This window comes from Protopterus annectens, chromosome 2.part0 (genome assembly GCF_019279795.1).
Source record: "Protopterus annectens isolate FY-2018-M chromosome 2.part0, PAN1.0, whole genome shotgun sequence".
NCBI classification, from domain to species: domain Eukaryota; kingdom Metazoa; phylum Chordata; order Ceratodontiformes; family Protopteridae; genus Protopterus; species Protopterus annectens.
Window position 1 is genome coordinate 1,418,818,406 of NC_056728.1, and position 13,199 is coordinate 1,418,831,604.

The window sequence follows — 13,199 nt, forward strand, 5'->3', positions numbered from 1 at the left end:
CAACCTAATCATTCAATCACACATCTGCACAATACCCCCCCCCCTCACAGCCATCAATGCCTTAATGGATCTGCACAGCAGTCACCCATTCCTTACAACAGTCACACAGCCAGCGAAACGTACCTCCATCATTTGGATACCATCTGCACTGCACCCTCACTGCTCACCTCAACAATGCTTACTACCACATTAAGTGCTGTAACCCTGCTGAAGAAGACCCCATGCAGTTACCTGCACTAATGGGACTATACAAAGAGCAGGTGAGTGAATACCTCCAAACCAAGCAATACAGCATCTGATCAAAGTACTGCAACTGGCATAGCACCTACACAGAACCCCACCGAACTACCCTTATCTGCCCACAACCACAGCAGAAAATGACCACAAATTATACCTGCTAACTGCCAGAATTACCAACCAAAGGCTCACCATACCTCTTTAAGCTACGTCTAATGACAGCCTAATGCTACAAACCCTGTACATGTATTATAGTACCCTTAATGTTATCCTGCCACTAACCCCTTACAAGCATGAAAGTAATGCACTAACTAAATCTATTAATGCCACACACAAAAAATTGATATCTTTCTATCTAATATATATATATATATATATATATATATATATATATATATATATATATATACTGGTAAATAGCTATACATATTTACAGACCCTATATACTCACACATATAGCCTCACTGCACCACTGTTGACCCAAGGCCTACCTGCTAAGTTTAGTAACTACAGGTCTTTTTGGGCATGCTGCTTGCACAAGCAAGTTCACGGCAAAATGTGACTCCTTATCCAGTTACCCTCTCAGAAAACTTAATAAGCTCCTTCCTACAATTCCCTCACTTCCTCCCAATCATCCTACTTTCCTATTTAACCCTTTCCTCCCACAACTAGCTTCTTCCCTTACCCTCCTAGAGCCCATTACTTATTCAATCTAAACCCCAACCTGAAGATGTCTCTGGACAAATTGGTCTGTTACCAAACCTCATTTTCTAACAATCCTCCATTCTTACAGCCCAACTGTCACAGCCAGATGTTATTGCTACTAAAACCATAGCTTTGTCTATATAGGACTTTGCTGGCATTGTGATTTTTTGGCTGTTTAATATTGGAAAGTAGTGATATGAAAATCAGGATGCAGCAAAGTGGAAAGATCTTTAATACATAGATTCATGGGAGACAAAATATATTTGCTTGGGTCTCTCATAATAAAAGAACATTGATATTCTTAATAAAAGTAGATTGAGTATCTAAATAAGAACTCATATTAATTAGAAGTATTGATTTTATGAAAGAATTAACATAATAGAATAGTTGCTGGTAACATAATTGTCAGACACTTTATCATATCCTTGATGGAAAAGTAGTAGGTTTCAGTTAAATTTAAGTCAGTACACCAAATACAGGAAATGAGTACCCGCAACTCTAGTAAATGCTGAAGACTCCATTTTGAAACATGATAGATTCCATCCTGACTCCATTTTGAATCATAAAATTAAATATATTTTTTCCTCATCAGTCCACCATCTGAGTATATGAAAAAACAATAATATAATTTCTATCATGAGTTCAAGAGTATTTGCAATCCTTCATATGAGCAGATAACAAATGGCTAAAAATCAAACATCTCCTAGCATTATGCCTGTATATGTCTTTACATTTATGCTTATTTTTCAGTATCTTACATGGATTTAATTAGTATAAATGCATCTTCAACTCATGAGATGTTAAGATTAAAGCTTAACATCTATTTCCTTTATGGCTGTCTTTGAAAACATGCCATAAATATATGCAAAGTTTGCCAAAGCTTTTGCTTCATTGTCAGTTTTTAATTCTGCATTATTTAATGGCATTGTTTCACATTTTTTATTACTCTGCATATTTTGTAATGTTACTCTTTTTCCAGATACAATCAGTCTACCCAAGTAATTAATGATTTGCAGAGGTGTAAAAATAATACAACAGGAAGGATAGCAAAACACATAACACTTAAAAAATAATTATGCCACAGTCCAAAAAATGATTTATTAACATAGCTAGCTCAGCCACCTTCTGTATGATATCTAGTTGAGTTCAGACAGGATATTATTTGCATGATATGAAGGAACAGCACTCTGTTATAAGACAACATGTACTACCCTTTATAGCTAAAACAAAATCTAATGGCATATGTTTCTGGACAGCAATACACATTGCAGACATTTCAATAATAATCTGATTAACTGATTGAAACATCCCTTTACTCAGAACATGTAATAATTTAAACTGTTTTCTAAATTCACAAAAAATTTAACTGCTTCACAAGCTGGAAGTATGCCTTCCCAAAATATGACATTATAGCTGAAGTCCATGTTTGCAAAATGTTCTAAATTATGATAAAACATCTCAGAAGTATCAGCTTTACCAATCAGAATTTTAATGAAATTGAACTCTCTCTGTCTCTCTGTCTCTTGCATTGAACATTTCTAATTTTTCTTTTTGGAATTTCACTGAGATGTTGAATTAAGGTGACAATATTTTCCTCATGACAGCTCCCTGATCAACTGTCTGAAAGCCAGGGCTATTCATGATTTCTACAAGTATAACAGTTTTGAAGCACTACCACCATTTGTTGTACTTCTGTTCTCCCATTTAAGTTCTCCTAGTATCATTGCAGGTGATTCCCACTTTGACAGTACCAGTTTTAATAACATTCATAGACTCTAACATTTTTATCTGCAAGGATATCATCTGGTTATAATCAATTTCAAGAATTCAGGGTGACTTTATTGCCAGTCAATGACTTGCCTATTTTCTCCAAATGTTATTTTCAGGGACAGGAAAGGAAAGTAGGGAAATTACAGAATGGTAAGTATGAGTAATATGTTATAAATCCAGCAGCACAATACAGTGACACTATTTACATTGATAAAAGGTGAAGCCTAAAAGGTTTTGAACTTAGGATGCCAGTCAATGGAAATTCAGTTTATAGCAAAACTAGAAGTATGTATAGTGTTAACAGATTTCGATAAAGATAGCATCAGAAAATGTAGTAGCAGGACAATTATTATTATAATGACAGTGAGGAAAATAATCTATGGTAACACTGATAGGTGTGATTGCAGAGGTTGCTCAAAAACACTGTATAATAGTGAAGATTTTGATATTCTCCAAATACTTTCCATTTTTGGTCATGTGACATGATAATTCCCTTGACTTGTGCTTGGTTGCCCAACTCATTTGCTGAATCCAGGTTTCATAGGTTCATAGGTTCATAGGTTCATACTAGGCTATCTGCCCGAGGGCATTTACAAGCCTAGCCCATAGTTTTGTGGCTTACGCCACCCCTTTAGTATGGGGAACTATACCCATTATTTTGCTGTGCCTATGTTGAGCAGTGACACTGAGGTAATCCCTGGGGTATATCTGCGATCTCTCATCCATTGGTCAAGATTTCTCTTGAACAAGGCCAGCGAGGTGCTCTGCCTCACATATACCGGGATTTTATTCCACAGCATAGGGAGTCTTTGGGTGATGAATCTATCCCTCCAGCACGTCCTATTAATAGCCGTGTTGAGGTTTAAGTACTTGTTTGAGATAGGTTGTTGGACTCACTGGGTAATGATCCAAAAATATCACTCATTCGCTCGCTCCTCAGGCTAGGCTCTGGTTCTGCTGGCAATTTTGCTGTCATCCACTACTGGCCCATCCTGTGTACTGATATTACTGGATCTGGTATCTGTCCCCTATCTGTGCACAGTTTTTTGACAAAGAAAACATGGGTTGCTGTGGATGTAATTGGGATTACTAAGGATGTTCCAATCAACCTCCACTGAAGGTAATGTTGTCTGGAAAATGAGTGACTACTGTAAAAGGAAGCAGAGTCAGGCTGTTGCTGGGCGGGTATGGCCTGTGACTGAATATTCTGCAGAATACAAACAATTTGTTTACAGTACAGAAAAAAAATAGCTTCATCTATAATTTTCCATTCCAGTTACTGGGCTATGGTGTGGCTGTTAATCTCATGGGAAATCTCATGAGTATTTCATGAGTGGGATATTTCCTTGAAGTTCTGATTGTACTTTGGATACTAAATTATAATAAAGGAAAAGCATCTAACCATTTAAGGTGTGTCTCATCACACAGTTTTGTTAGACAATTTCTAATGGTAGCATTTATTGTTGCTACTACCCCAAAAGCTTGAGGTCTAAATGTGCAGCAGAACCACATAATTACATTCTAAATTTGAAATGAATGTTATATTATACTTCTGGTGAAGTGAGTACACCTGAGAGATTGAACAGAGTAGGGTTCACCAAACCTTGGAATCATTTCCTTCCACATCTGTTTTGTAAGAATTAATGCATTTTTTAATGAATAAACTTCAACCTTCTACCTAGACAGGAAAACATTTTTACAATAACTAAGAAATAACAAAACTCCCTAACATTGAGGTAACTCACACAAATATACCTGAACACAACAAAATTGTTCTCAAGGCTTTGGTAATGATTGAGTGGGGAATGATACACTTTTGAAATCATTATGATAAAGACAGATATCACAAGTAGTTGCAATATGCTGTATGACTTTGGAAACATAAAGGGTATTTACAGTCATCAGTGAAAATTTGTTTTACTAATGCATTTTCTCCAAATGGGAGGTTAAATGGTAAACTGGAACCAAACAAGATAAAAAAGAACATGGGATCACTGTCGAGCCATATAAATAGGAAATGAACATGAAAGTAATACACTAACTAAATCTATTAATGCCACACACAAAAAAATTGATATCTTTCTATCTAATATATATGTATATATATATATATATATATATATATATATATATATATATATATATATATATATATATAGATAGATATATACTGGTAAATAGCTATACATATTTACAGACCCTATATACTCACACATATAGCCTCACTGCACCACTGTTGACCCAAGGCCTACCTGCTAAGTTCAGTAACTACAGGTCTTTTTGGGCATGCTGCTTGCACAAGCAAGTTCACGGCAAAATGTGACTCCTTATCCAGTTACCCTCTCAGAAAACTTAATAAGCTCCTTCCTACAATTCCCTCACTTCCTCCCAATCATCCTACTTTCCTATTTAACCCTTTCCTCCCACCACTAGCTTTTTCCCTTACCCTCCTAGAGCCCATTACTTATTCAATCTAAACCCCAACCTGAAGATGTCTCTGGACAAATTGGTCTGTTACCAAACCTCATTTTCTAACAATCCTCCATTATTACAGCCCAACTGTCACAGCCAGATGTTATTGCTACTAAAACCATAGCTTTGTCTATATAGGACTTTGCTGGCATTGTGATTTTTTGGCTGTTTAATATTGGAAAGTAGTGATATGAAAATCAGGATGCAGCAAAGTGGAAAGATCTTTAATACATAGATACATAAAAATTTCCTAAAATAATACAGAGCAATTATAAGTTATTCATGACTACAAAAAGCGAAGCCCTGGGCAGGAATATATAATACAGCCTCATTTGCCACCATAGCAATGAATGCATGGCCCTTTGAAAATAAGAATTGTCAGTTTTACGAGTGGCCCATTTTATTGCAGGTATTTCTCTGGGTAACAAAATTGCATCTAATAATTGCCTAGCAAAATATGACTTTTATTACAGAGCTAGATGAAAGTCAGGTAGCTGCACTCTATGCATTAAGTCCCAAAATCATGTACTCTTCCAAAGACATATCTAGAATCAGATTATATTTTCACTGACTTTCCTTGCTCTAACATGCTTCAGTAATTTCTACAAATTTTGTAATTTATTTTGACACATTTCCACTCAAATGTCTACTTAACAAAACTTGCTCAGAAATACATACCACAAATGCTGTCATAAGCGATCTCTTCAAATACATAACTCACCCACAAACAGAATCAGATCTCAGTTCTGTAGTGAAACATTTTTCTGGTGAGTTTGGGAAGAAGTACTAGGTAAACAACAAAAATATAACCCTGCTACTCTTTTTCTGTATGTATGAGAGATGCAGGATTTAATAGTGGGCATATAATATTTTTTTTGAGATGGGTTATTTAATACTGTATGTTTATACGTAGACAAATGTGAAGTTGAAAACTATTTAGTTTTGTTTTCAATAGGAGGATTGCTCTCAAATGCAAAACTGCTAAGAAAGTTTCATGCCATATCAACTAGTCTTGTTGTAGCAACCACCAACCTAAGACAATGAGAGAATGCAGCAACTATGCGGTCTAAATTAGTGCTAAAGTAAGCTACTAGTCTAAAACCATCATTTTTTGGTTGTGCTAATACCCCTAATGATATCTTGTTGCACTAACAACAAAACAGAAAAAATCTTTAAAATACTCTGGCAGTAAGTTATGAAATATAGATTTTAAATGAGTGAATGTCTGTTAATGCTTTTCTTGTCAGTGTAACAGTTGTAGATCATACAGTTTTATTAATTCTAAAATAGATTGCACCTCGTCTTTGATATTAGAAATCCACTGTGTACAATAGCCTGCTAAACCAAAAAAGTTTCAAAGTTGTTTAAGGGTTACTGTGTATGGTGTGGGTTGGAAAGCAGTAATGCAAAAGAGTAGAATGTGCCAAGCTCCTGCAGAAATAAGAAGGCCCATGTATTGAACCATTGGCTTCAATAACTGCAGTTTCTGTTTGCTGTCTTAAACCCATGCATCTGCTAATTCTATTATGTGGAAAACAGTATATTGTTGACTATGTAGAACAGAGTCTGATGTTAAAAGAAAATAATCTATATATACTGAACTAGAGTAGGTTCACTGGGAAGATGGATTTCATCTAGCTGTTGTTTAATTTCTCATAAAAATAGAGTAACTGATTCTGCATGGCCCTGCAGAAATCTAGTCCTGGTGTTTTGTTGATCTTTATATGTAAAACAAAATATGTACTGATTAACTGAGTAAATCAGGATATAGAAAAATACAGATATAATATTAATGACTGAAAAACATTTGCATTAGAAGAACTGACGTTAGGATTAGACAGAGTATGGTACTACTGGAAACCTGATGAGGACTACTGTATTAACAGCTCTTAAATTTTGCATGAAGTAATGGGTTTCTTTATGTGGCTTTTTCATGGGTAATGCAGGTGCATTATAAGGACTATCCATTCACACAATTATCACAAGCTCAAATACCTTACCTGCGTCCACAGAAAGATAATATTGAATTATTTGTGGGAGGGGTTCGTGTGACTTCAGAGTAAGTTACAAGTTCACCATATTTGATGAGACTAACTTCATTGTCATAACAAATCCAAAATTCTGATTGGGCAGACTGAAAAAAAGTTTTTCATTATTTATGGTATTAAGAACCTATCAAGTTCAAATGCAGTAAAGACAGCTTCCTCATCTAAGTATAATTCATGTGTTTGAGGTTCTAAGGTTCACAGGTAATATTAAAGAAAACTCCATCAGCAATATAGTAAATGGAAGTCTTTAGTTTGCACAGCAGGTATCTATCCAAAAGCTTCAGTGGAGCTGAATTTCCAACAATAAATACATGATTATCATATAACAGATCTATGTGGATGGGTAATGGTATTGTCTTAGGACACTTCATTGGGACCCCTGCAACCTGCATTCCTTTGAGGAAAGGGAGGTTATTAACATCAAATAATACTATCATTGACTTACAGTAGTTTTTTCATTGATAAGAAGGCAATACTAGAATTTTGTACTTATATTTGAACAAATGGACTACACTAATCTACTGTTAGAAAGGTAAATATCTTTGTTTCTTATCACTGGTATTCTTTTTTATTTTGCTGCCAGGCAGTGTTTGTTCATGAAGGTTGCCGCTGTTATTTTACAGTTTGTTACAGGACTTGGCTATAAGTGAATAGATTTGTATTAAGCGGAGGTGGATCTACTGGTTGCAGATATGACAATTATCCTGCCAGTAACCTCATCTCAGATGTACAATAATAGTTACATTTCAGTCATATTGCATAGGGCTTGGGCTGAATAGAATAGTCTTTGGTTTTGGTTCTGGAGTGTTGCTTCTTGATTATATTGTGCAGAGGCTTTCTGAGAGGTCTAAATCTCCTTCTTTTTGTTCATCTGTATCTTCTTCTACCTCTTCTTGTAGAATTTGTCTCAGGCTCCTTAAGTTGACATCCATAAGTTATTCCTACATTTGTTTCTTCATGTTAACTAGGAGAATGGTAGTATGTTGGGCTTGGTTGACTATGGCATGTAAACCCAAATGTTAAAAGTTAAGGTAAACCTTTCTAATCTGATCACTTGTTTGAGGTAGTAAACCCTTAATAAAAGCTTTTAGCAGCCTGTTGGTTGCTTTGTCCTCTGTCAGCCAGGGTTACCAGAAAAAAGAAATGCATATGCATCAGTCATGTTCTATAAGCAGGTATCTATAGAGACATCTTCCTTTTGTACTACTACTTTTATTCTTCACCATCTGAGGGGAACAAAAAATTGTTGTAATACCAAAAATGTAATCTTTTAAATTCAAAATTATCAGTCAGATGCTTTCAGTCTGTCTTCTCTACTCTTCTATTTGCTGGCTTCTCAAATATTTTTAAAAAATGTCAGGTAAAATAGAAACTTTCAGACTTGCTCTCAAGTCTTCAGTAGTGGAATTTTGCACTGGAATATGATTCTCAAGGATTTTAATGTATTTACAGAAGTGATTTCTTATTGAAGGGGGGAATCAATTATTGTTTGAAATTTAACTTCTGACCATGGGAGTGCTATATTAATAGTGCCAGTGTTATTATTCCAAGCAAATGTTGGGTTGGTGATTTTTGTAGGATGAACTGAACATCTTGCTTTTTTTTTTTTGGATTTGTCATCTGTTGATGGTGGAACAATCATCTTCCAACATTTGCCCATGGGTTGGATGCCTCTGCACTTTCTTAGCTAACTACTTACAACTGTGTAAAATGTATTACTGGAGTTTTTATGTTCTTCATGATAACAAACCATCACCTCCATACCTAAATTAATCCAGAGACTCCCAGGAATACCCAAAAAGGTAAAATACATCTAGGATCTTCTTTTTCCCTGCCTGTCCCTGCTTTCCATGCCTGCAAGTCAACAGGACAAAGAAGGAATTGGTTTAGGGACAAAAGCAAAATACCTTCTCCAGAGGTAAAAAGGAATATCATAGCACCTAGTTCCACAAAAAACGGAAAAAAAAACACTCTGCAACCTGTGGGACTGAAGTTCTGTTCTTGGAAGGGACTTTATCGATGAATGAACACCAGCACTATAAGATCCACTTTACTAACAGTGTACAAGCAAGCCTGTTGCATGTGAAGTCCAAATTCTCATAAGTGAGGGATTATTCAAGGAGAGGGGTCAAGGAAGTATAAGAGCAGAGATATTTTCCCATTTAGACTGCTATATCTGTTTAGTTTAGCCAACAATCATCATGTTTTGGAGAGGTGGCTGAAAACTGTTCTTCTCAGATAAAGCTTAAACTTAAATGTTTCCTTCTTTTAGGGGACATTGATCACAAACTGACCTATCTCCTTACCCTTATACACTTGCTATTTAAATGTATTCTCTCCCTAAATACTTCAACATTTCTCATATTAGTGCATTATCTATAAATAATGCATTCAGTCAGTTTGAAGAATGATTTAAAACCATAATCCTATTTAAATTTATCTCCCAATAATTCTTGATTTTAGCACAAAATATTCCTGTCTTTTCTGTAAAATTGGAGATATTTTCCTGAGAAACAGTAGTGGATTACACTTAATAAGTGATACCAATCATTAGAGTTAAAGACTTCTTTAACTTCTCAAAATGCATGTTAATTCTCATATTTTTGTTATTGCAATTGTCCAGACTAATGGTACAAATACTTTAAAAATATATTTTTTGCTCTTATTTCAAAATCATAGCTAGACTAGGGTGAAAAGATAAGATGCCCTAGGAGTAAGCTCTTAGGTGATGCAATCTGCAGGTGCTGAGGGTATGCAAGTGCAGTACCGGCATTGCTTTATTGAAACTGAAAGGATATCACAGTTTCATAAATTAATGCCAATTCTGCATTTGAAATCACAGAAATCAGTGCATGGTGACCTAATTGTTAAAATGCGTTGGTTACATTTTAGCTGTTTGTTACAGTTATATAGAAGAACAGCTTTCTCTTCTGTCTTCAACACTGAGAAATTGAGAAGACCTGTTTATGCTCTTTAGTTGGGAGGGGAACTGGCTACACTTCATTCTCATGGTTTGGGTCAGAATATACCAGTAGTTTACTTATCTGGTTAAAAATTAATAAATTAAATAAATAAACAAGCAAACAAACACAAAGGCATGCAAATAATTATATGTAGCATGCATGTTAGGAATGTATATTGCTGGAAGAATGAATTTTAGCTCAAAGCTGTTTTACAACAGTGTGAAGTGCATGAAATAAGGAACAGCTGAGGAGGACAGCATTACAAGAGAAAGAGTGGAATATATTAGTCATGAGGTACATGTGAAGACAGACTATAGTTTGCATACAGGGAAGGAAAAGAATAACAGTGTATGTTACAACTGAGGTGGAGCAAGAAGGCCACAAAGCTAGTGGCATATACGTATATGTATATATATATATATATATATATATATATATATATATATGGGTCTACTTCTATTCACTGACTCCCATTTCGTCGAACTCCCATTTCACTGAAACTTCATTACATTGACAAGCTGTGCCCCCCACACCCCCACTACAATATATATCAACTCCAGGGTCGTACAACATTGGGGAAGGGGGCAAATGCTTGTCTATGTAATGAAGTTTCGGTGAAATGGGAGTTCGACGAAATGGGAGTCAGTGAACAGAAGTAGACCCATATATATATATATATATATATATATATATATATATATATATATATATATATATATATATATAGATAGATATGGGGAGAGAGAGCTCCATATCAGTTGATCAAGTTTTCAGAAACTAGAAATTCATATTGGCGAGTTTTCAGAAATTCAGTCATATCATCTGAATGATATGAACTTTGAATTTCTAAAAACTTGATCAACTGACATAGAGCCATACACACACACACACACACACACACACACACATATATATATATATATATATATATATATATACACACACACACACACACACACATATACATATATATATATATATATATATATATATATATCTATACATACACACACACGCACGCACACACACGCACACACACACACACACACACACACACACACACACACACACACACACACACACACACACACACTCACATATATTTTCCTCAAACCAACTCGATTTGAGTGTTCAGATATCTGAATCAAATGATCGGAAATCACAACACCGAACACAAAAAATGTAGAATGCAGCATTTCGATAAAGTTGATAAACTGTAAGATCGCACTACAGTGAGGTAAAGGGTACATGTCCAACCACCACTATAGTGTGATCTACATTCAAAATGATGAAATTCACAACAATGAATGCCCACTAGCATTCCCTGATGTGCATTTCAACATGTTTTTTTTAATTTTTTCCACATGTCGAATTGGGCGATTGGACATACGGAATTTGAACATAGTCCAATCGCCCTTTTGATAGTAAACCTATAGATATATATATATATATATATATATATATATATATATATATATATTTTTTTTTTAGATAGAGATAGATATAGATATACATGCATATTATGTGTGTATTAAAATAATTGCCTTTAATTACTCATGACAGCCATGTGAATGATACAAGCTATAAAGGTCAGTGATCATGGGGAGGGACAGAAATAAGGATATTCACTTGTAGTCAGCCTTATGTGAAACTAGGAGGATGAAAACATTTATATGTATGTGTAAGGTATCGATGACCAGTAGCTAAATTATACTTGTACAGGGTGATAAAAACACCTATGTGGTGTAAAATGTCACACCTTAGCAGCCTATACACATCATTTTCTGAAAAGTAAATTTAAAAAGCCTAGGATAAACAAATGTAAATATTTTAGGAACAGTAAATGCTATTGGAATTATACAAACAGCAGTGTTATCAATAAGCAGTATTTTTGCAGTGATAATAGGCAGCACATTCAAATACTGTAATATATTATAATGTACTCAAACTCAAATTATATTTCCTAGACATATATTGTTAGAACATTTTTGTTAACTGGACATAAGCTTTCACAAGACAGCAAGAAATTCCTCTAGAAGTGCATGTATTTACATTTCACATTAGTAAAACGCTCCATAGAGCAGAATCATACAATATATTAAAAAAACCCAAAAAAAACACAACTAATGATTTTGATGCCCGGAGCACCTCTACAAGCAGATCCCCTCATAACTTGCAACCAGAACCTGTTCTGACCTGAAAAATACTCTAAACTACCCACCTACAAGATCCTTAAGCTCTAGTAATCAATCTTTGCTCCCTATCACTAGATTCACAAAGACTTCAGGGGCTCACTTTATAGTAGCAATGTGGCATGATTATGGAAGGTCTTACTTCCTCATTTAAGGGTCATTCCCTACTCTACATTACTTCAAACATGAGAGTAAGAATATCCCTCAAACTCCTAGCTTTGGTTCTGCCATATCCCAGGATAACTAATCTTCTCTTAAGGAACTTCCCACATTTGTCCTTTTTCTTTATCCTTTCTAGGACTTTGATCATTCCCTAAAAACTTATCATAGTTTCCTACACAAAAGATAGTTCCACTTTTTATCTTACATGACATAAATCCTCTCATCCCTTCTCACTTTTTCACTCTTTCTTTCTACTCACTTCTCAGTTCAGATAGTAATTTAAATCATCTCACTTTATTTATCAGAATGTTTTTACTTATTAGACCTACTCATTTAATTGTACAACTTTCTATTCATTTACTGCTATTGTATACTTGCTATGGTGCTTTAATCAATTTTTGCAACTGTGTATTTTCCTGGAGTTTGTAATGAAGCTTTTGCCTTTTTGCAGCTGTATGCTTCTGTGGAGCTTGTTTTCCCTGGGCTTCTGCTGTAAAGGTATATGCCAGTCATCTAAGTCATACTATCCTGGTAAACAAATGCAAATAAGTAAATAAGACCAAGTAAATTGTATTTTCCATAAATACCCCAATATATCATAAGGCGCACAGACCCCTAATTATGTTCTTCTAAACTTTCACAAACAAATG